Raw genomic sequence first — 26,138 nt, 5'->3', positions numbered from 1 at the left:
TCACCGGTGTGGGAATTGCAGGAGTAGCAGCGACTGGTGACCCTGCAGTAGCTGGAGAAGAGATGGCATCCAGACGAGCAGCAACATTTTGCATGAACTGCATCATGCCGTCCTGACATTCGCTCTGACGCCTCACTTCATGTAACAATTCCTGAATGACAGGCTTGGAGTGACCAGCGGGGTCCATAGCCTCAGTGTACTGTCACAAACTAGCGGGTGTGAACCCACTGTGCCAAGTGTCCCAACTCCTCTAAGGGCATTGTCTAAGTGTACCCCTTGATTCTTCACAATACCCCTGATGGTGGGGAACACCAGGTCGCTACCTCTTGAGGAGGGTAGGCACATGAGCCAGCTGGTCCAGGCAGACCAGGAGGTACCTGAGAAGGTACCAGAAGTACAAGCATCATCAGGCAGATGGGGTCGTTACCAGGAGCAACAGCGCAGGACCGAAGGATTAGGCAGAGGCGTAGTCAGACAGGCAAAGGTCAGGGAAGGCTGCACAGGAACAGGTCAGGAAATCGGGGACGGCAACAGGAGGCAAGCAGACAGGGATTAGACGAGTAGCAGAATCCAGGATCAAGGTATAAGTCAGGAGCACACGTGAGTATCAGGAGCTTAGCAAACACAAGGACCTTGACACTGTGTCATCTGGGAAGGGGGCTGAGCCACTTTGGTACCTGCAGGAAAGCCTGGGTTGGTCAGCGAGGTCATATGAGCCAACCCATGCAGCCAAGGGAGTGATGCGCGCCGCCCCTCGGGCAGTGTAACAAGAAACCAGCAGCAAGCATGCTGTGGCCAGGGCTGAGTGGAACCTGTGGAGCGGAATCCTCTGAACCACAGCACGACAGCGACAGAGCCAAGGACTGCAGCGGTGGATGGAAGGATAACCGCTGAGCACAGAACCCAGGACCACGACGGTAAGTGGGAGAACAGCGGCGTACAGCAGCCGCTATTACACATAGCACTTCACTAAATGTACTTTGTTTAATGAAAACAGTTGTTTTAGTACTATTTGCTCTACTGAGGCAAGAGAAATTTACTATAATACTATATATATGGTGGTCTGGATTACTCAGAAATTTGAACTATCGCTATTTCTTCATTTAGGAACAGACACTGGCAAATACAACTTCTTGCTCATTTCATTAGTTCATGAGATGAAGGGGGGAAGTTTCCTTTATTTTGGATGAAAGCTAAATTTGCATATATTTCCATAGAGCATTGACTCAAAATAGACCTATCTCCTCAATGAGAAGCAATACCCCACTGGGCTGTGACTCACATCTCGTTAAAGGGGTTCTCCAGGAATTAAGAAAATGAAAATACTTAACCCTTTTGCTACCAGCACCGTACATGCCAGCTTGCGCGCACAGCGGGCGTCATGGCCGGCAAGTCTCTGCTCACAGTAATCAAATGCTATAGATGCCGTGATCAAGTGAGATCACGGCACCCGAATGCGCAAAAACTGAAGCCCTGTGCGACCAATCGGGACTTCAGTACATGCGCTGAATGCTCTGAATCTCTATGAAGAAATTCAGAGCATTAATGCTGCAATTCTTATTTAGGCCAGCATAGGAAATTAGCAAAATGCAAAGAAATTGTAATTTTTTTTATCACTTATAGGTCAAAATGAAAGATTCTAAAACATTTATAAGATAATCTGTAAAAAAATATATATAAAAAATAAAAAAATATAAAAGTTTAAATCACCCCCCTTTCAGTATAATAAAAAAATAAAAATAAATAACAATAAATATAAACATCCTGGGTTACGCCGCGACCAAAAATGCCCATAATATTAAAATCTAAAAAAAAATAAAAAATCCAATACGGCAAATGGTGTAACGGAACAAAGGGTCAAAATGGTAATTGCTTCTCTTACCCAAAAACTGAAATAAAATGTGATCCAAAAGTCATGCAAACCCCAAAATGGTATCAATAAAAACTATGAATTGTCCTGCAAAAAATTAGCCCCTAAACAGCTCAGTGGACATAAGTATAAAAAAGTTATGGGGGTCAAAATATGGTGATAATTTTTTTGTTGTTGAAAGTTAAAATTTATTTTTACACTATTTACACATAAAAAACCTATACATATGGGTAAACGCTGTAATCATACTAACCCTGAGAATGAAGGGCATGGGTCAGTTTTGCCATAAACAAAACGCTGTGGGAACAAAAACCGTAAAGCGGTGGTGGGATTGCGTTTTTTTTTCAATTCCACCCCATTTGGAATTTTTTTCCCGCTTAGCACTACATTTTATGCCATAATTAATGGTGGTATTAGAAAGTACAACTTGTCCCACAGAAAATAAGCCCTCATACAGCTATGTGGCTGGAAGTATAAAAAAAGTTATCGCTCACGGAAAATAATGAAAACGAAAAAAAAAATAAAAAACTCAGTTATCCTAAGGGTTAAATATTATTTTATTATAAATATATTCCCAAATACCTTTTTATTAGTTATAATGGCTTATTTTGTCTGGGGGGCAATCATTAGGAGAAATAAAATGGCTGTTGTCCTATTAGTAGACAGAAAATCTTTTCTAATCACACAGCAGGACAGATTACTTCACAACACTGATCTAAAGAGCTGCCTCATCCTCAGCTCTGCTTTTTTATGGATTATGATCCTAAATACAGCTGATAAGATCTTCAGCTGAATCTCTGTTGGAATGGAGTTCATGAGGAGACACAAAGTGTGGACAGACTGTGGTAATGGAGACTGCATACAAGTGCTGCTGCTCATTACCAAATCCCCACCCTCTGTACTTCATGTCTCCTCCTGAACGCCATTCCTACAGAGATTCAGCTGAAGATCCTAAAAATTGTATTCAGGATCATAATCCCTGACTAGTAGGAGAGGAGGATGAGGCAGCTATTTTCCTCAGTGTTTGTGAAGTAACTTGTCCTGCTGTGTAATTAGGACAGGGTTTGTGTGTACGAATAAGACAGCGGCCATTTTATTTCCCCTGATGATTTCTCCCTAGACATAACGAGACATTATAACTAGTGAAAGGTATTTGAGAATCTATTTATAATAAAGTAATATTTCAGTATTTTCATTTTCGTATTAACCAGAGAACCCGTTTAAGCCAAACATCTGCTCTGTACTTGTGAGGGACAAGAACTTCAAAACAGATAGGTCTCTTCCACTTTTGAAGGAGTCTCTGGTTTAGCTCATATAAAAAAGCTTTCCTTTTTTTCCTATTAATCAAACATTATTAAAATATCTGGATACATACAAATATTTTTGCTATATGAGTGCAAAAAACGCTACTCTCCTGTGTAATTTTCATCTGGATTCTATTTTTTTACCCACACATCCTGGGAACTTGTCTCTTCCTTTTCTGTGGGTAGGTAGCAGCTCATCACATACCCAACAGTATCCACCACAGCCCCTGCAGTAAAATGCACTAAAGATACTGGCTGGTGAGTGGCTCATGCCGCTCTCTATGTACTCCTTTTTTTTTGTTTTAAGATCGCTGGACCATTGTACAACACAAGCACTTTTTATCTTTTGTGCCACCCCTACTTCCTTATAGATTGTGAGCTCTTTTTATTGTTTACTGTTATTATATAATGTATAATTATGTTTGTACATGAACCCTCTGATTGTAAAGTGCTGTGGAATATGTTGGCGATATATAAATAGAGAGTTTTATAATTGCATTGAGGCCAACTGTTAGTAATCCCTTTCTCCCCTGCACCGAAAATTATCCCTCACACACAGCCTCAGCAATTCCACTAATAAACCGCACTATGGCTGTCTAGAGAGAGCTATAGCTGTATCTTTTTTGAATTCAGAAGAAGGACACATGAAAGAAAGGTGTCCTCACTGCCACTACCCCACCACTGTGAGGAGGCAGGCAGCAGGAAAGCTACTAAGTATGCCTAGTCCACCGCTGAATGCAGGAGAAGATGAACAAAGAATATTGTCCACAGGAGAAACGGCAAAGAGCACCACCAAAGAGGAAAATGTAATGCACATAAAAAAGCTATAAAATAAATAATACATTTTAATAAATAAATTAAAACTTTTTTTTACACTAATACTTCATGAAAGGCCATATTCATTCCATAGTAATACCTTTCATGTCATAACCCCTTCACATACATAACCCGAAATCTAGGTAATAGGTAACCCATAGATATACCATAATATTAAAACGGTATGGAAATTAAACATTTTGGTTGAAGTTTCTTTTTGAAATAAACTTGACCCACAAAATGTATCTAGAAGTACTTGTGTGGCTCACCTGCTAAGGCTACTTTCACACTAGCATTTTTCTTTTCCGGCATAAAGTTCCGTCACAGGGGCTCTATACCGGAAAAGAACTGATCAGTTTTATCCCCATGCATTCTGAATGGAGAGTAAGGCCCCTTTCACACGGGCGAGATTTCCGTGCGGGTGCGATGCGTGAGTTGAACGCATTGCACCCGCACTGAATCCTGACCCATTCATTTCTATGGGGCTGTGCACATGAGCGGTGATTTTCACGCAACACTTATGCGTTGCGTGAAAATCGCAGCATGTTCTATATTCTGCGTTTTTCACGTAACGCAGGTCCCATAGAAATGAATGGGGTTGCGTGAAAATCGCAAGCATCCGCAAGCAAGTGCGGATGCGGTGCGATTTCCACGCATGGGTTCTAGGTGACAGTCTATTCACTGTATTATTTTCCCTTATAACATGGTTATAAGGGAAAATAATAGCATTCTGACTACAGAATGCTTAGTATAATAGTGCTGGGAGGGTTAAAAAAAATAAAAAAGTTAACTCACCTTATCCCCATGATCGCCTAGTTCCCGGTCGGTCTCTTCTTTAGCTGTGACTAAAGGACCTGTGGTGATGTCAGATCACATGCTCCATCACCATGGTGATGGACCATGTGATTGGAGCATGTGATCTGACATCACCAAAGGTCATTCAGCCCAAGCCCACAGCTAAAGAACAGACCGACCGGGAACTACACGATCATGGGGATAAGGTGAGTTAACGTTTTTATTATTTTTTTAACCCTTCCAGCGCTATTATACTAAGCATTCTGTATTCAGAATGCTATTATTTTCCCTTATAACCATGTTATAAGGGAAAATAATAGAATCTACAGAACATCAATCCCAAGCCCGAACTTCTTTGAAGAAGTTCGGGTTTGGGTACCAAACATGCGCGATTTTTCTCACGCGAGTGCAAAACGCATGACAATGTTTTGCACTCGCGCGGAAAAATCGCGGGTGTTTCCGCAACGCACCCGCACATTTTTCCGCAACGCCCGTGTGAAACCAGCCTAATCCGTTCAGGATGCATCAGGACGTCTTCAGTTCAGTCATTTTGACTGATCAGGCAAAAGAGAAAACCATAGCATGCTACGGTTTCTATCTCCGGCAAAAAAAAAGACTTGCCTGAATGCCGGATCTGGCATTTTTCCCCAAAGGAATGTATTAGTGCCGGATTTCGGCATTCAGAATACCGGAATGCCGAATCTGTCCTTCCGGCCTTCGCATGCGCAGACCAGTAAAAATGTGAAAAATAAATAAAAGACGGATCCGTCTGTCCGCATGACAAGCGGAGAGACGGATCCGTTCTTGCAATGCATTTGTGAGACGGATCCGCATTCTGATCCGTCTCACAAATGCTTTCAGTCACATCTAAATCGGCGGTTCCGGCGGGCAGTTCCAACGACGGAACTGCCCGCCGGATCACACTGCCGCAAGTGTGAAAGTAGCCTTAGGCTACTTTCACATTAGCGTTTTTATTTTCCGGCATAGAGTTTCGTTACAGGGGCTCTATACCGGAAAATAACTGATCAGGCATATCCCCATGCATTCTGAATGGAGAGTAATCCGTTCAGGATGCATCAGGATGTCTTCAGTTCAGTCGTTTTGACTGATCAGGCAAAAGAGAAAAACGTAGCATGCTATGGTTTTATCTCCGGCGAAAAAAAACTGAAGACTTGCCTGAATGCATTTTTTTCCATAGGAATGTATTAGTGCCGGATGTAATGTAACTTATACACCACAACTTGTCATAGTAGTTGGTTTTGGCCTGGCATGTGCTTGACCTGTACAGCTGTAAGTGCCACTTCTGATCACTCTCTGCCAGCTGTTTGACATTACTTGCATTAACCACATCCATTTATGATGGGCTGACCACACATCCTCTTCTTATTTACTACACTGCAGATGGTCTCTATTTGCTTCAAATGATGTCTTTGTGTGCTGACATACCAGCGAATCCTTTAATGGACAGAATATGAAAAGCACATGTCACAAATAGGGCTATGTCTGGTTACTGCAGCTCAGAAAAAGGCCTCATGCACACGGCCGTATGCGTTTTATGGTCTGCAAATCGCGGATCTACAAAATACAGATGAGGTCCATGTGCTGTCTGCATTTTATTTGTGAACTCATTTTTTTTTTTTTCATTTTGCAGACACAGTCTATCTCCTTGCGGAACGGATATACGGATGCGGAAAGCACACGGATGATCCATGTGCTATCTGTATGTGTGTTCTGCGAAAACATAGAATATATCCAATACTTGTCTGCAAAATGCGGACCCCGTACCCATTAAAGTCAATAGGTCCACAAAGAATGCGGATGCAACACAGACCACATCCGTATTGTGCGCAACACAATGAGGCCAGAGAGAGCTGATTCACTGCAACAGGCAGTGCACCGTCACTCTGCACATTTTCAGGACGCATTTTCTGTTCTGTTGTATCGATTGGTAGAAATGTATGGAGACACGCAGTATAGAAGCCATAAACATTGGGGCACATTTAGGCCCCTTTCACACGAGCGAGTTTTCCGCGCGAGTGCAATGCGTGACGTGAACGCATAGCACCCGCACTGAATCCTGACCCATTCATTTCAATGGGTCTGTGTACATGAGCTTTGTTTTTCACGCATCAGTTCTGCGTTGCGTGAAAATCTCAGCATGTTCTATATTCTGCCTTTTTCACGCAGCCCTGGCTCCATAGACGTGAATGGGTCTGTGTGAAAAACGCATTGCATCCGCAAGCAAGTGCGGGTGCGATGCGTTTTTCACTGATGGTTGCTAAGAGATGTTGTTTGTAAACCTTCAGTTTTTTTATCACGCGCGTGAAAAACGCATCAAAACGCATTGCACCCGCGCGGAAAAAACTGAACAACTGAATGCAATCACAGACAAAACTGACTGAACTTGCTTGCAAAATGGTGCGAGTTTCACTGAACGCACCCTGAACGCATCCGGACCTAATCCGTCACGCTCATGTAAAAGGGGCCTTACTGTTGAAAATGCGACAGAATTCCACCTAACTTTGAGTCAGAATTCTGGTGCACATGTCTTACACCACATTTAGGGCTCATGCACACGAACGTATTTTATTCCCGTGCCAGTTACGGATTTTCTGCGAAACCATTCACTACAATGGGGCGCAAAAAACAGAAATGACTCCATGTGCATTCCATGTCCGTATGTCCACATGGCCGTTCCGCAACAAAATAAAACATGTCCTATTACTGTCCGCATTATGGACAACGATAGGACTCTTTTTTAGTGGCCAGCTGTTTCGTTTCACAAAGTGCGCAATGCACATGGCCGGTATCCGTGCTTTGTGGATCTGCAATTTGCGGACCGCAAAACAGCCAAGAGTCATGTGCAGATAAGGTGTGGCTTAATGGGAAGTGAGTGTGCATTTGGAGGAAAGGGGCCATGGCTTAAGTTGTGCACTAAAATTGGACCAGATTTATAATGCAAAATTTGTTCAAAGTAAGACAACTATAAGGTTAGACTAGCCAAATAAATGTCCGCCAGATAAATCTGGCACATTTTGAGACTGTCTAATCTATGCTTGCCCTAATCTAAATCTCTGAAAATACAGATGAGAGAATCAATTCATATAAATCAAAATGGTCTGTAAATCAGCCTGCTTAAGCAGTATACATACAAATCATACTCGTCTCGATTAATTCACACGTTTTGGTCAGTCATATCCATCAGTGATTGTGAGCCAAAACCAGGAGTGGGGCCTACTCAGAGATAAGGAATAATGGAAAGATATGTTACTGTCCTGCGTTTTTGAGCCACACCAGGTTTTGGCTCACAATCATTCACTACATTGCTGTACAATAGATGGTAATGATGCGATCCTGTCTATGATATGTCATCATGGCTGAGCAGCTTGACAGGAACACTCACCAATATCAAGTATATACCAGTGCCAGAGCGTAATGTGTGTTGAGTACCCCCCACTTCACTCCACTAGGCAGTTCTGTAAGTCCTGCTCACTGTCACGATCAGTGTGGGGGGAAACGACCATACTCAACACAGGAGGGAAGGGGAACAGTAACTGGGCCTGGAAACTAGGGAAGGAACAGGTCACCTCCTAAACAACCCTGATCCGGGCCCTAACTACCTATCAATATGAACAGACCTTGAAGGTAGGAATATTCATATGCAGGATACCTAGGCCCTTATTTCCCTATAAGGCCCTGGAATAAGGTTAGAACCAGAGACCCATTCCTCCCCAGATGGACAAAAGGAAGTCTCTGTCTCAGGCCCAGATACAAACAACAGGGAATAATACAAACACAAACAAACGAGACACTTAACTTCTGGGACGAGCAGGACCACCAGAGACGACCTCACACCAGCTCAGCCAAAGCCAAATTAGGCTATCTACCGCATAGTCAGAATGGAGGGGTCAGACTATAAAGGGTAGAAGTGATGACCACTGAGCAACAGCTGAGAAAAGGGAAGTGGTCATTAACCATGTCAATACTGAATCAAGAGAAATCAAGGAGGCTGTTAGATTCCTCTACGCTCAGCCAGTCTTCTTGATCTCCTGACATCAGTCACCTGAGGGACCGTGACACTCACATTCTAGGGCAGGGTGCTGGTGGTCGATTTAAATAATTCCTGGAGAACCCCTTTAAATTACATGAACAGTTTATGCATTCCTTACATTATACCATACATATTTACTATGATGGTGTCGCGTACCACATATTTGCTGTATGTATTTATGTGCTACACTGAATATAAACTAGGACAGCAGACTTTGCAGCATGAGCTTGCGTACGTGGCCCCTGCTGAGGTCTGCGCACATGATTGATGAGACAATAGACATGGCAAAACCCATGCTGCGGATGTGGAAACCACAGCATTGTCTGTAGGTTGTGTTAATTGATGATATACTCTGTAAAAGAGTTCCATTTACTAGAAGTGAAATATACCACTATGCAATTCTAATGGCAAGTTCTTCTATGTGATGCTCCAATGTAGAGTTACATCTTTTCAATGGTCAGCATTTTGTCCATCATCTCAGGCTACCTACTGCTATATTGCTGTCCATTTAAGGACCTGGAGCTCAAGTAATGATTGCAATGTGAAAGAGCAGTGGTAGACTATAGACTACAGAATTATAATCTCTGTAGAAATGAGGTGACATTCTGATTGTCACAAAGTTTATCTGAAAATCCGAATGACAATCACATTTTAATTATAAGGGAATGTCCACACGGTCAGGTTTCCTGAAGCCATAAGGCCACCTGCACGCGGGTAAATCTGCATGAATTTCCGTGTGGATTTATGGACATTTCCGCAGCTGTAACTGTAAAAATAAATGACATGCCACGGATTTTGACAGTCGCAATGAAGATTTAAATTTCCACACAGAAAAAATCTGCAAAGTGTACATGAGATTTGTGCAATATCATACACTTTGCTGGTTCCATAATACGGTGTGGTTTTTCCACACTGAAAAAAAACAAACAAATGTATTCTGTAACGTGTACAGGTGTGCTAATCAGGAGTGGATCATTAGAGGAAAGAAACCATAAAGGACCAATACAACCGTGTGGCCGTACCATAAGAGAATCTTATCAGGGTCAAGCCTAGCTCACTCATACAAACTGATATGGCACATGCAAACACACCCGCTTGTGTGTTTAAAGTGTTACTACCATGTTTTCATAAAAAAATATATTTTACCATATGTTACTACTGCTGCAGCATTATGTATAAAGAAATCTTTAGTTTCTTCACATACCACAGTTTTCTTTGAGTTTTTCCCTTAGTTACGGCTTTTTTAACCTCTACAATATGAGGACCTTCTTAAGATGTCTCCTCTGCCAGTTCTCTGAGGCCAAAACTGCTTTCCCTCACTTCCCATACACACTTGCTGTAGCCAGCAGCTTCCTGCCAGCCAATCAGATTGGATTACTGAGACACGCCTCCTCACACTGAAGCCTAATGCAGGCATGCAGTGTGAAGGACCGTCCCTCCGTCTATCTGTCTTCCTAGCCAAAGACAGATGAGCCATAGCAACGGTCTTTTAAGGAAGCAGTGGAAAGGGACAGGAGACATTAATGAAAGCTGTTATTATAAGGTAATTGCAGATCTTTTGACAAAAATTGACAGACTAACTCAGGTATACATGCCTAGCTCTAATTAACTAGCAAATAAATAAAAAAATGACAGTTACACTTTAAGTGTGTACAGTATATAATGTGTGTGTCTACTTACATGCAGACACACAGACTGAAAGGCAGCATGACCAACACACATACTGTATAAATGTGCACAAACACATGCACCTACCTTTCTTGCAGAATATTATGTGAGATGTGTTCCCTGCTGCGAGAGATCGTATTGAAATTCCCTATGGCAGTGATGTCCAGTACAACTTGTCATAGCACCATCTATAGGTTGTCTGAAGCAACTGCGCCACATCACATTCATATATTGAAATCCATGGCCAAAGGGGACTCTCGGGTAACTTTTTAATACACTTTAGGGGAGGCATTTTTTATGTCATTTTTTCCAGTACACCAAATGTATTAAAATGTTGCACGATGTGTGATCAATTTGCTGCATAATTTTATGCCAGAGAGGGGAAAATGCATGCCAGAAAATGGTATAAAATGCTCCAAATGATAAATTCCACCCAGAAATGTTATGCCTACGAAGCAGTGTACAAAACACAGCAATTTTTAAGTCCCAATTATTATATGTGTCAAACACGTAATCTAGCTATGCCACGCTTCACAAAACATAAAAATGACGAGCAAGGCGCAAAAGCTGTAAAATAGGTTTAAATCTGACATTCAAAAACCACCCCTTGCATAGGTGAAATCAATTTACTTGAATGGGTTTGAACTACAACAACTTTATCAGTTCTGAATAGTTCTGCTTGCTGTCAGTGACTGGTCACATTTTTCGTGAACTTTCAGAGGCCAAAATATCTCCTGATCATGTCCAATTAAATAATTAATAAAAGAAGAAAAAATAAAAAATAACCACAGAGCTGCTCTCATCAGCAAGCTCTAGGAAGACTAAACGCTAGCACTGAATACACTTCTCCTGATCCAGCTCTGATTTAAAGTTTTTTTTTCGTTTGCATCAACATCCTTTTAAAAAATTCTTTATACAAGTAGCTGTTAATATGTCTCTCTTTTACCTTTAGGGTACAGCTACACTAGTAGCAGGATCGCAGGGACATCGCAGTGTAGCTGTGGTCCCATAGAAATGAATGGGGTGGTACTGTGAGATGAAGGTGTGCCACAACTGAGACCCCTGAATTGCCAAAACTCTGATTTTTTGCAATTTAAGGGTCACAATTACAGCACACATGCAACTCGATTCATTTCTATGGGACACCGCTACACTGCAATACCCCTGCGATCCCAGCCACAGCCAGCGTCGCCCTGTAGTCGCATCATTATGGCTCCTATCTTCTATTTTCGACTGTGATCATATGACCATGTCCATACAGCTCTTATCTCCTGTGATGTTATGTTCATGGGCGTGTCAAAGCAGGGGCAGTGATAGGGGAGTGTCTATGTAGCTGGGTAGGAGGAGCTATAAACTAGCTGGGTGTTGTTAGGGGCAGTGATAGGGGAGTGTCTATGTAGCTGGGTGGGAGGAGCTATAAACTAGCTGGGTGTTGTTAGGGGCAGTGATAGGGGAGTGTCTATGTAGCTGGGTGGGAGGAGCTATAAACTAGCTGGGGAGGTGCTGTAGCTGTGGCAGAGAAATGAGAAGTGCATCATGGGTTTGGTTGGTTACAGCAACAGGAAGTGCTACATACAGAAAGGAAACAAACCAGAGTGATTTGTTTACATGGAGAAATCGGGGAAAAAGCATGTACATAAAGTAAGCAACTACATAAGCATATTTGTTAAAAAGCATCTTAATCCTGGAAAATCCTTTAAGGATCATTTATTTTCATGATTGTGGTAAAGAAGACAATCTATTCCACTGGTTCAAAGATGCTTTTATAAAGCATAATTTTTTTTTTTTTAGCTCTCTGCTATACAATTATATTTCCATAGGAGAAAAATGCATTTGCTATGATTTCTGTTACATAAGAAATAATGCTGATACTGAGAAACTATTTGGTCTCATCCGCCTCCTTAATGCGCTGCTGACTTTTATCACGGCAGTTCTTACTCCTACCTCATGCATTACCAGACATGACTTTTTAAGGACTATTTCACATGAACAAGTTTTCTGTGCGGATGCGATGTGTGTAGTGAATGCATAGCATCCAGTCTGAATCCTGACCCATTCATTTCAATGGGTCTGTACATGAGCATTGTTTTCCACTCATAATTTCTGCATTCAGTAAAAATTGCAGCATGTTCTGTTGTGCATTTTTCACACGGCTCTGGCTCCACAGAAATGAATAGGGCTTACGTGAAAAATGGATGAAATACGTTTTTCTCTGATGGTTACTAGGAGATGTAGATTGCTGTTCTTCAGTTTTTCTTCCCGCTTGTGAAAAACCCATGCAATTCGGATAGAGAATCTGGAAACACTGAACGCAATCACAGAAAAAAAACGGATTGAACTTGTGTGCAAAACCATTAGTTTTTTCCTGAACAGACATTGACACAATCCGTATTGCTGGTGTGAAAGGGGCATTATTCTGTTCCTCTCCACGTCATCTATTGCATATATATAGGCTCATTGGTAAGTGCTCAGCATTAAAGCCTGCCTTCAAGGAAGAATGAAGGCTTGACTGTTTTTGAATCCGTATGGTTTGTTGTAAACTTAGGCCTGTTTCACACTGCCGGCATTTATTATTTCCAGCAGGCTGCAACTCTCCGGGTCCAGCGTTGCCGGATGTTACCGGAATGCCCGCCAGCACCATTGACTATAATAGGGTCTGGCGTAGATGAGGCCGCTACCTGGTAAATATGCTGGGATTTGGCTGGACAAATACCATTGCCAGATGTTCCATCTCAGCCTACCAGAACTAATGTGAAAGAGGCCTAAGCCATGTGAGCTTTAAGATTTTCACGCTTTAGGTCTTTTTACACAAGACAAGGATCAGGGCAATTATTGGAAAGTATTCATTCAAACTCCCGTTCTTTATAATTAACGTGTGTAAATGGTGCTGCCGATTACCTGACAAACAAGCAAATGCTTGTTTATAGGTGATCAGAAAATTAGCATTCACTCACATCACATCGTCCTTGATGAAAACAAACCATATGAGGTAATAGAGCAAATCAGATTTGTAACAGAGAAGTATGGCTGTTTCATTGTAAACCCTGAGGCGCATACCATGAACCTTTTTCTTCTAATCACTGGAAATACACATTAAACAATCTTTCAACATTGAATATACAAGGATTTTAAGACATTAACTGTTCAGATGAATATTTTAATGGTATGATTATTTCTCATCAGGGCTAAAAACAACTGTGGCAAGCTGTGCAACCCAGCAGGCGTCTTCTTTGAGCCTATGCAGCTACAAGACTAGTTAGAAAAGTGCTTTTAATTTCACAAACCGAACTCCTGTGCTGTGACTAGACAACTACAGTTGCAAGAAAAAGTATGTGAACCCTTTGGAATGATATAGATTTCTGCACAAATTGGTCATAAAATGTGATCTGATCTTCATCTAAGTCACAACAATAGACAATCACAGTCTGCTTAAACTAATAACACACAAATAAATGTTACCATGTTTTTATTGAACACACCATGTAAACATTCACAGTGCAGGTGGAAAAAGTATGTGAACCCTTAGACTAATGACATCTTCAGGAGCTAATTGGAGTGAGGTGTCAGCCAACTGGAGTCAAATCAATGGGATGAGATTGGAGGTGTTGGTTACAGCTGCCCTGCCCTATAAAAAACACACACCAGTTCTGGGTTTGCTGTTCACAAGAAGCATTGCCTGATGTGAATGATGCCTCGCACAAAAGAGCTCTCAGAAGACCTACAATTAAGAATTGTTGACTTGCATAAAGCTGGAAAAGGTTATAAAAGTATCTCCAAAAGCCTTGCTGTTCATCAGTCCACAGTAAGACAAATAGTCTATAAATGGAGAAAGTTCAGCACTGCTGCTACTCTCCCTAGGAGTGGCCGTCCTGTAAAGATGACTGCAAGAGCACAGCACAGACTGCTCAATGAGGTGAAGAAGAATCCTAGAGTGTCAGCTAAAGACTTACAAAAGTCTTTGGCATATGCTAACATCCCTGTTAGCGAATCTACGATACGTAAAACACTAAACAAGAATGGATTTCATGGGAGGATACCACAGAGGAAGCCACTGCTGTCCAAAAAAAACATTGTTGCACGTTTACAGTTTGCACAAGAGCACCTGGATGTTCCACAGCAGTACTGGCAAAATATTCTGTGGACAGATGAAACCAAAGTTGAGTTGTTTGGAAGAAACACACAACACTATGTGTGGAGAAAAAGAGGCACAGCACACCAACATCAAAACCTCATCCCAACTGTGAAGTATGGTGGTGGGGGCATCATGGTTTGGGGCTGCTTTGCTGCGTCAGGGCCTGGACGGATTGCTATCATCGAAGGAAAAATGAATTCCCAAGTTTATCAAGACATTTTACAGGAGAACTTAAGGCCATCTGTCCACCAGCTGAAGCTCAACAGAAGATGGGTGTTGCAACAGGACAGCAACCCAAAGCATATAAGTAAATCAACAACAGAATGGCTTAAACAGAAGAAAATACGCCTTCTTGCGTGGCCCAGTCAGAGTCCTGACCTCAACCCGATTGAGATGCTGTGGCATGACCTCAAGAAAGCGATTCACACCAGACATCCCAAGAATATTGCTGAACTGAAACAGTTCTGTAAAGAGGAATGGTCAAGAATTACTCCTGATCGTTGTGCACGTCTGATCTGCAACTACAAGAAACGTTTGGTTGAAGTTATTGCTGCCAAATGAGGTTCAACCAGTTATTAAATCCAAGGGTTCACATACTTTTTCCACCTGCACTGTGAATGTTTACATGGTGTGTTCAATAAAAACATGGTAACATTTAATTCTTTGTGTGTTATTAGTTTAAGCAGACTATGATTGTCTATTGTTGTGACTTAGATGAAGATCAGATCACATTTTATGACCAATTTGTGCAAAAATCCATATAATTCCAAAGGGTTCACATACTTTTTCTTGCAAATGTATACCAACTGTGCTTAAAAGAAGGCACAGAAACAGCAACCCTGTAAAGCAGTGAATATGAGGATAAGTAATATTCCATACAACATTTAACAGTCTAAGGCACATGTATATGGTCATATATGACCATCTTGTAGGGCCATAATAAGACTGCTATAGAGCAACATGAGGCTTCTACTGTACTTTCATATGCCTCTTGATACCATATGGAACACCACAGCAAGAAAACTGTGGCATCAGACCTATGTGCGGAGGTATTTTCCCATAGAAGCATTACTTCTAGGGGAGAATATCTCAACACAATTGGCCAATGAGCCTTTATGGCAGCTAAGAGATCTGTATTAGGGTCCTTAGACACACATTTTTTGCAACTGCTTTACCAGAATTTTTTTGCGCTAATGTTTTCTTCATGGTGTTTTTCACCTGTAGAGAAGATGTTGTAAAAACGCCTGAAAAAATCAGCTACAGCCTTTCATGTTTCCCATAAATGAAAGCTAATTGGTCGTCACTCTTAGTCGTCGTGGGTGGTGCTCAGTGGTAAGTATAATGTAGAACCAAAGCGAGTTAAACCACGGCACTCAAATGTAGCAGTGAATATTATCTACGCCATCATCCAACTTAAACTCCTGGCAGCCACATCTATGGCTGTGAACAAGGTCGAGGATAGACCGAAACGTTGGCCAATGGCTCCTTGTTAAAATAATTTTGGATGGAATAAATAATATCCACTGCTACATTTGAGTGCCGTGGTTTAACTCGCTTTGGTTCATATTTCCCATAGACCTTCAGCTAATATCTGGAACTTGTGTGTTTACTGCAAAAAAATGCATAAAAAAAAAGCAGACCCCATGTGAACCCAACCTTAAAGGGGTTGTCCCAGACAATCAAATGTCTCAGACAACCCCTACAGTGTCTTAAAATAAAAAAAAGCATAACATAACTGTTTCTCCAATGCCTTTCTCTTTGGTGCTGATCTGGAACTCCCAGTCGCTGTTTGTATGCTGTGGTCTACAGCTGAGGACAGTGATGGGCTGCAGCCATCAGGTGCTGCGTTCCTCAGCAGCCAATAATTGTTCTCAGGGGTACCACACCAGCAGCCAATAGGGTCACTTTTGGAGGGTTTCTACTGTAGAGATACCTCAGTCTTTACAAATTCAACATGGTTCCCGGAAACCATTCCAGCAAAAACTACCTTCCAAAAACATATTGTGATCTTTCCCTTCTGACTCCTGCGGTGTGCCCAAACAGTAGTTTATGACAACATATGGTGTTCTGCCATATTCTATGAAAATTGTGTAACACATTGTGGGGTCTAAAGCAACATTTTATTGGTAAAAATCTATTTAAGTTCTATGAAATGCCTGTGGGTTCAAAGTGGTCAGTACACCATTCAATAAATTTATTGAGGGGTGTAGTTTCCAAAATCGAGTCACTTTTTGGGGGTTTCCACTCTATGGGTCTCTTTGAATGTGACATGGTGCCCGAAAAACATTCCAGCAAAATCTGCCCTCCAAAGACCATAATAGCGCTCCTTCCCTTCTGATCCCTGCCTTGTGCCAAAACTGCAGTTTACGACCACACATGGGGTGTTGCCGTGTTCAGGAGATGCTTAACAAAATTTGTGGTGCTTTTTAACCTGTTACTCCTTGTGAAAATGAAAAATGGGGGGCTTATGCAACATTTTATTGGAGGAAATTAAATTTTAAATTTTCACAGCCACGTGTTTCTAAATTGTAAGCGCCTATTGGGTCAGTCAGTACACCCTTCAATAAATTCCTTGAGGGTGTAGTTTCCAAAATGGGGTCACTTTTTTGTGGTTTCCACTGTAGAGGTACCTTAGGGTTTCTTCAAATGTGACATGTTGCCCAAAAACCATTCCAACAAAATCTGCGGTCCAAAAACCATATGGTGCTTCTTCCCATCTGATCCCTGCAGTGTGCCCATACATCAGTATATGACCACAAATGGGGTGTTTCTGTAAACCACAGAATCAGGGTAATAAATGTTTAGGTTTGTTTTGCTGTTATCCCTTGCTGCCTTTGAAGAAAAACATGGATTAAAATGGAAAATCTGCAAAAAATAAATAAAAAAATGACATTTTCAAATGTCACCTCTATATTCCTTTAATTCTTGTGAAACATGTAAACAGTTAACAAAGTTTGTAAAATTAGTTTTAAATAATTTGAGGAGTATAGTTTCTAAAATGGGTCATTAATGGCGGGTTTCTATTATGCAAGCCCCACAAAGTGACATAAACAAATTAGTCCTTAAAAAAGTGGGTTTTAGAAAAATTCTTAAAAATAGCTTCTAAAGTTCTAAGCCTTCTAGCATCAAATGAAATTTATAAAATGATAAAGTAGACATGGTGAATGTCAATTAATGACTATTTTATGAGGTATCACTATCCATCTTAAAGCAGAGTAATTCAGATTTAGAAAATAGCAGAGTTTTCAAAATTGTCCGTAAATTTTGTCTTTTCTTTTATACAGTAATAAAAAGTGAAACACATTGACTCATATGTACCACTCACACAGTACGACGTTTCACGAGAAAATCTCAGAATGGTTTGGATAAGTAAAAGCATTTCAAAGTTATTGCCACATAAACTCACACGTCAGATTTGCTAAATTTGGCTCCTTCCTTAAGGTAAAAATTAGCTGTGTCCTCGAGGGGTTAACATATGTCTGAATTGTGTTTTTTAATCCATTTTTTCCTATAGAATAGCAGATGGAAAAACTCCTGAGAAAATGCCAATAGCAAAAAAATCTTGTGTCCTGCATTTAGAATTAACCGGCTTGGCTTTGGGCCAACTTTAAGAGTGTTATCCTGGCGGTCCCCTGTTTTTCACCTTTGAACCCTTATACAGGGATCTGGTCTTTGTTGCAGGGGAGCAACCAAGCTGCTACCTCTTGAGAGATTTCCAATGTAGTGGGCGGCCAACCCACAGGGTTTAGAGGCACTTGTGTAACGCACTGAAGGGTTGGAACTCTCTGCCTGAGGAGGTGGTGATGGTGAGTACAATAAAGGAATTCAAGAGGGGCCTGGATGTATTTCTGTAGTGTAATAATATTACAGGCTATAGCTACTAGAGAGGGGTCGTTGATCCAGGGAGTTATTCTAATTGCCTGATTGGAGTCGGGAAGGAATTTTTTATTCCCCTAAAGTGGGGAAAATTGGCTTCTACCTCAGTTTTTTTTTGCCTTCCTCTGGATCAACTTGCAGGATGACAGGCCGAACTGGATGGACAAATGTCTTTTTTCGGCCTTATGTACTATGTTAGGCAATATTAATATTCAGGGGACAGGGCAAGATCAGGGCAGGCACAGACCAAACATATCTGAGTAACAAGATCGATGTCAGGGCAGATGGCAATAGGGCAAAACAGGAAACATGCTGTGGAGAATCAGAATCGAAGGCCAGGCAAAATTTCAGTACATAGGCAATCAGACAGACTAATGCACCTTCACTGGTTAAGTAGAGACTATGAACTTAAAGCCTCAGGCACACGACCGTTGTTCTGGTCCGCATCCGAGCCGCAGTTTTTGCGGCTCGGGTGCGGACCCATTCACTTCAATGGGGCTGCAAAAGATGCAGACAGCACTCCGTGTGCTGTCCGCGTCCGTTGCTTCGTTACGTAGCCCCACAAAAAAAATATAACATGTCCTATTCATAGGCATTTCTTTAATGGCCCGCCTTTTCTGTTCCGCAAATTGCGGAAGGCACACGAGCGGCTTCCGTGTTTTTCGAATTTGAGGAGCGCAAAAAACTGAACGGTCGTGCGCATGAGGCCTAAAGCTCAAGTACCTTGTCACTGGGGAAGGTGCCTTAAATACCCAGAGGTAGCCATCTATAGGCTGGGGAAGGATTTGGATGCTGGCCTTTTAAGAGGCTGGGAACTAGCGTGCGTGCACCCTCTAGGAGAGGCCCGGAGGCCGACACAGAGAACACAGGCTGCAGCCTGCAGAAGACATCAGCAGCTGAGACCACCGTTGGCTGAGAGAGAGGGCAAGTGGACCCAGACAGCTGGCTGACTGAGAGAGCCGGCTAGGTAAGTAGCGCAGTGCCTGTGCCCACAAGGAGGAGCTGGGCAGCAGCGGGCACAGGACACAGACACAAAACAGCACAACCAATTTTCAGAAGACAAGTATCCTTTTAATGAGGAAGATCAATCCTAACAGGCCAGGCCGTATGCATGGTTTAATAGGACTGATGCTGCTGACATGAGCTCTTTAATATGCACTATACCAGGAATGCTAAATATTTGTCAAAGATATCAAGACAAATGTAGGACACTGACAAATGGGTGTACCGTGCTCCTTTTCAAAGGGACATGTGCCCAAACAGTTTAGCACTGTCAGTACTGGTTGGATTCAGATAGACAGTATAGCAAAACGACCCCACCTGGAAAAATCATACATTTCTAGAAGTAATAAGAAGAGGAATACCACGACTCAGAACTGTAAGGCCCCTTTCACAAAGGCGAGTTTTCCGCGCGGGTGCAATGCGCGAGTTGAACGCATTGCACCCGCACTGAATCAGGACCCATTCATTTCTATGGGGCTGTTCACATGAGCGGTGATTTTCACGCATCACTTGTGCGTTGCGTGAAAATCGCAGCATGCTCTATTTTGTGCGTTTTACACGCAACGCAGGCCCCATAGAAGTGAATGGGGCTGCATAAAAAAAAATCGCAAGCATCTGCAAGCAAGTGCGGATGCGGTGCAATTTTCACGCACGGTTGCTAGGAGACGATCGGGATGGAGACCCGATCATTATTATTTCCCTTATAACATGGTTATAAAGGAAAATAATAGCATTCTGAATACAGAATGCATAGTACAATAGGGCTGGAGGGGTTAAAAATGTTTTTAAAAATAATTTAACTCACCTTAATCCACTTGATCGCGCAGCCGGCATCTCTTCTGTCTTCTTTCTTTGCTGTGTGCAGGTAAAGGACCTGTGGTGACGTCACTCCAGTCATCACATGATCCATCACCATGGTAAAATATCATGTAAATCAGGTAAAATATATGATGGACCATGTGATGACCGGAGTGACGTCACCACAGGTCCTTTACCTGCACACAACAAATAAGAAGACAGAAGAGATGCCGGCTGCGCGATCAAGTGGATTAAGGTGAGTTAAATTATTTTTTTATTTTTTTTAACCCCTCCAGCGCTATTTGTACTATGTATTCAGAATGCTATTATTCTCCCTTATAACCATGTTATATGGGAAAATAATACACTCTACAGAACACCAACCCCAAGCCCGAACTTCTGTGAAGAAGTTCGGGTTTGGGTACCAAACATGCCAATTTTTCTCACGCGCGTGCAAAATGCATTACAATGTTTTGCACTCACGCCGAAAAATCGTGCCTGTTCCCGCAACGCACCCGCACCTTTTCCCGCAACGCCTGTGTGAAAGAGGCCTAAGGCTACTTTCACACTAGCGTTTCGGATTTCCGTTTCTGAGATCAGTTTTTCCCTAATGCATTCTGAATAGAAAAGGATCCGCTCAGAATGCATCAGTTTGCCTCCGATCAGTCTCCATTCCGCTTTGGAAGCGAACACCAAAAGGCTGCTTGCAGCGTTTTGGTGTCCGTCTGACGAAACTGAGCCGAACGGATCCGTTCTGACACACAATGTAAGTCAATGGGGACGGATCCGTTTTCATGACGGATGCATGCTGTTGTAATTTTGTAACGGAAGCATTTTTGCAGAACCATGACGGAGCCGCAAAAAACGCTAGTGTGAAAGTAGCCTAAGAAAAAATGCTCTAGATTTGTTATTTCATCAGGAATACAAGTATTTACTAAAATAGTCATGTCCGGAGCACTCCTCTTTAAATGAACAGAAATCTAGGATTCCAAACGATGAAGAAAAAGAAAAGAAAACAGAAATGGCAAAAACAAAGTGTCAGTGTTCACACATTTAATGAGTCTACAGCTGCAAAGCAGTACCTGGAGAAAAACACAGTGTCAGCTCTGAGATGGTTGCTGTTGGAAGAAATCAACAATGAAAACCTAACTGTGGTTACACTCAGAAAGAAATGACTACAAAGAGGAGTGTGCTGGCGGGGTGTACTCACTGAATGCATTAAGTTGACATGGACTCAATAAACAAAGCCATTTTAATGTATAGTTATAGCGGCCTAGTTAACTGTCTGTACTTTAGTGCAGTACAGCTGGGAATACTTGATCTTTTCAATCAATAAACATACAGCCTAAAGCTGTTCTGCTTTACGGACCAATGCAGTCCAAGCAGACTACCGCAGTGTACAGGACAAATTAATAAAACGGGCAGTAGCAAAATATAACTTTTAATAGGATACCTTAAAAATAGAAGGCCCACAATCCTGTTCATAGTCACCCCTACCGATGGACCAGTACCACCAGCAGTCCCTACCATATAAGTGTATTAATGCCTTGTTGAATACTTGATCTTTGTCAGAAAAAGAATGAGAAATAATCTGATTATTATGGATGTTTAAAGCGAGTCTGTCAACAAGAAATTCACTGAAATCCATACGCAAATGAGCAGTTTAGTGCACTGAGGGTGGACCCAAGCCACTCTGTGCACCCTTGCTCCTCCTTCTTCCTATGCAAGCCCCTCCCCTTCCTTTAGTGACAAGGCCAGGAAACATGGCTATGCAGCAAGCTGGGCCTTCCCTCAGTGCACTTAACTGCAGATTGGCATACGGATTCAAAGTTATTTTTCTAAAAAAAGAAGAAACTAAGTGAAAGGTGTCATTACATTCACAGCTGAGTTAGCCCTACAAGGCTCTCTGCAACTGCTGCGCCCTCTGCACTTTGGCAGGGGAAGGTGTGATCAGGTTTTCACTGCCTGACCCTCTCAATCAAGAGAGTTGCAGTTGAAGAGAGAGCTGAGCCTTTAGGTGTAACAACAATGCCCCCATCGCTCCTAAAGGCTCATTTACATATAATAAAACATAATTTTTCTCAGCGATGCGGGCACATATGAACATGGGACTAACACAGATGCCTTCAGCTGCCAAGCGCACATGCAACAGGTCAGACAGTATCATAGGTACAAATCTGCTGACAGATGCCCTTTAAGCCTATCCTTCCTGTATGGCATGGTGATTGTATGGGCTCAGGAGCTGGGTTTGCGCCATCAGCAGCAGGTGTCAACTGTAATAGACTCCTTATATGCCACAGTCAATAGTGAACATGGGAGGAAGCTCCCTCTGTCACTCCATCACCCAATGCATTGAAATTCTGGGGTGTCAATAGGATGCTTTGGCAGCTGTGGACCTAACAATGGCGTCCACCATTTAGTGCACCAATTAAGTCCTGTTACCTGACACTGGCAGGCATAATGTACTGCAGTAGAGAAGTAGTGCATTGTATTATACAAGCAATCAGGTTATTGGGTGTTGAAGCCCGCTGGTGGGAAAAAAGTAAACAATAATACAAAATAAAAATCTCCACAGTCGGCTGCTTGTTCAGTGAAGGAGGCAACTCATTTACATGCAGTGATCTCCTTCACTGTATGAGGACGAGGGACCGCTATATCGATCCCTTTTCCTCATACAGAATCATGGCTTCTGAGCAGCAGATCACTGTTTAGACATCATGATTTGCTGCCCAGAAGCCATGATCGGTGGTGTCTACATGAACAACAGGATCACCTCGTTTCTCTGGTCCATCAGGTCAGCACATTTAGACGGCCAGATGATCAGGAACAACCGTTCGTAGAAGTGGTTGATCCTGACAATCTGGACGATTATTGGTGCGTCTAAATCCACCTTGAGGGTAGGGCCACACTAGGTGGCAAACACACAGCTGTGATGCAGTCAAAAACTGTGGCAGCATGCAAAGCTATTTTTTTTTAAATGGATTGTTAAGTGGCTCTATTATTTTCACCCACAAAATTGACTGACCATTACAATTCACATGACAACTACTGGGTGATCACATATAGTGTTATGAGTAGGGATGAGCGAATCGACTTCAGATGAAACATCCGAAGTTGATTCGCATAAAACTTTGTTCCAATACTGCACGGAGCAGGAGCTCCGTACAGTATTAAAATGTATTGGCTACGATGAGAGGAAGTTATTACTTTACAAAGTGTCGCGAGACTTCACGTAAAAGCGTAATTCATTTCTACTGTAAAAAAACATTTGGAACCGAACCCAAGTTTGGGAAATGTTTTTTTACAGTACAAATTAATTTATGAAGTTATTATGCGAAGTCTTGCGAGATAACTTCGGCTCATTGGAGCCAATACATTCTAATACTGCTTCGTACAGTATTGGAACAAAGTTTTATGTGAATCGACTTTGGATGTTTCATCCATAGTCGATTCGCTCATCCCTAGTTATGAGCTCTGATAGCATCTTCCTGGAACAGATGAGAACATGATGTTGTAGACTGGGAGGCAATTAGTGATTTGCAGACATTAGCCCAAATTGGGCTGCTTTTCAGTTTAATGTATAGGTGCTAATGCAATAAATGCATGCCACAGATGGCATGTCTCCAGCCCATCCAATGCTAGTGAATATTGCTGTATATATCCATAGACCAGAAGATACACTTCAAAAGCAGCCTTGTCATAATTCATGTTTTATTATAAATTACTTTGGTCTCAAACGCCAGGATTTTCGGCCTTAGGAAACCTACCGAATTACATATTGGTTGTAAGGATTAACATTTAATATATGTGTTTGGTATGCCTGGGTTGATTAAAATATCCTGCAAAACTTGCCAGTCATATGATCATTTTTAGAGATACCTACAAGAAGTTTTGGCTCAAATTAGGATTATGCCATAAAAACTTCCAATTTTTCCATTTAACTAGCCAACATCCTGTCACATGACTAAGAGGCGGGTGAAGGTGGGCCAGTTAAGACCTTTTAAAAATGTCATACTGTAAACCACACTTGGTCGGATCCCAAAGATACACAATGTTTGGGGCTGGTCAACCTTCGGCTATTCTCCTAGTGTGGACACCTCTATATAGGCTTCCATGGTATAGTGTATATCAACCAAAAGGTTCTCTTGTTAAAAAAATAAGTATACCACACAGAAAAAAGGTACACAAATGTATTTCAGTCCTAGGAGGCCAAAAGCTCACTCTTTTGGCCTCTATCAAGTATATAGGGACCTATGGTTATGTCTGATGTATATACTTTCTTGGCGTAAATGCCAAATATGCACTGTGAATGCAGTCCAAACATACCCTGAAAGATTCATATCAGCTTTCTGATCTCAGACTAATTCCAGGTGGGTGCTTGTGACAAGTGAACACATTTGCCCTGTATGAGATGTACTGTAATGTAGGCTTGGAACTCTTCCTCTGCCACTTTGGGTAACGTTATTTGTATACATACAAATATATTACACCCATCCTCAAAAAGCCTTCACTTGACCCATCTTCCTTGTCCAGTTATCGCCCCATATCACTTCTTCCGTATGCCTCAAAGCTACTTGAACAACATGTCCATTCTGAACTGTCCTCCCACCTCTCCTCTTGCTCCCTCTTTGACCGCCTACAATCCGGCTTCCGAACCCACCACTCGACCGAGACTGCCCTTACAGAAGTCACCAATGACCTACTGACAGCCAAAACGAAGAAACAATACTCTGTCCTCCTTCTCCTTGACCTGTCCTCTGCCTTCGACACTGTTGACCACACCCTTCTGTTGCAAACTCTCTCATCTCTTGGCATCACTGACCTGGCTCTCTCCTGGATCACATCATACCTCACAGACCGGACGTTTAGCGTCTCCCACTCCCGCACCACCTCCTCGTCTCATGCCCTCTCTGTTGGTGTCCCGCAAGGCTCTGTCCTTGGACCCCTGCTCTTCTCAATCTACACTTTTGGCCTGGGACAGCTCATAGAGTCCCATGGCTTTCAGTATCACTCCTATGCTGATGACACACAAATCTACCTTTCTGGTCCAGACATCACCACCTTACTATCAAGAATCCCACAATGTCTATCTTCTATATCATCCTTCTTCGCCTCTCGCTTTCTTAAACTTAACATGGATAAGACAGAATTCATAATCTTTCCCCCATCTTGTTCAACCCCCCCAACAGACCTATCTATCACGATCAATGGCTGCACATTATCCCCAGTCAAAAAAGCCCGCTGCCTTGGAGTGACCTTAGATTCTGCCCTTTCCTTCCGACCGCACATCCAAGCCCTTTCCACCACCTGCCGCCTCCAACTCAAAAACATCTCCCGCATCCGTGCTTTCCTTAACTTTGAATCTGCGAAAATGCTCGTACATGCCCTCATTATCTCCCGCCTAGACTACTGCAACATTCTCCTCTGTGGCCTTCCATCTAGCACCCTCGCACCCCTCCAATCTATCCTCAACTCCGCTGCCCGACTAATCCACCTCTCACCTTATTACTCCTCTGCCTCTCCCCTCTGCCAATCCCTTCACTGGCTCCCCATTGCCCAACGAATCCACTTCAAAGTACTGACAAACACATACAAGGCCGTCCATAACCTGTCCCCTCCCTACATCTCTGAGCTACTTTCCCGATACATCCCCACACGCACTCTCCGATCCTCACAAGACCTCCTTCTCTCCTCTCCTCTTATCGCCTCTTCCCACAATCGACTCCAAGATTTCTCCCGTGCATCCCCCATTCTCTGGAACTCGCTACCCCAACATATCAGACTCTCACCTACAGTGGAATCCTACAAAAGAAACCTGAAAACCCA

The 26,138-nt window shown here is 42.4% G+C and overlaps 1 protein-coding gene across 3 annotated transcripts in view; it reads right to left on the bottom strand.

Annotated features, from left to right (window-relative positions):
- The window catches only part of TMEM150C (transmembrane protein 150C), a 252,534-nt gene that overhangs the window by 125,040 nt on the left and 101,356 nt on the right, over positions 1–26,138 (bottom strand). The window contains exon 1 of one of the 3 annotated variants that reach the window (XM_044304753.1): positions 10,592–10,621. The exons of the other annotated variants lie outside the window; for them this stretch is intronic. The gene's annotated coding sequence lies outside the window, so the exon portion shown is untranslated. Of the gene's footprint in view, positions 1–10,591; positions 10,622–26,138 lie in introns of those variants that run through there. 3 annotated transcript variants of the gene reach the window in all.

The sequence above is a fragment of the Bufo gargarizans genome, chromosome 1 (assembly GCF_014858855.1).
Source record: "Bufo gargarizans isolate SCDJY-AF-19 chromosome 1, ASM1485885v1, whole genome shotgun sequence".
NCBI lineage: Eukaryota > Metazoa > Chordata > Amphibia > Anura > Bufonidae > Bufo > Bufo gargarizans.
Note: the sequence above shows the minus strand (reverse complement) of the source record. Positions and strands in the feature narration are given on the sequence as shown.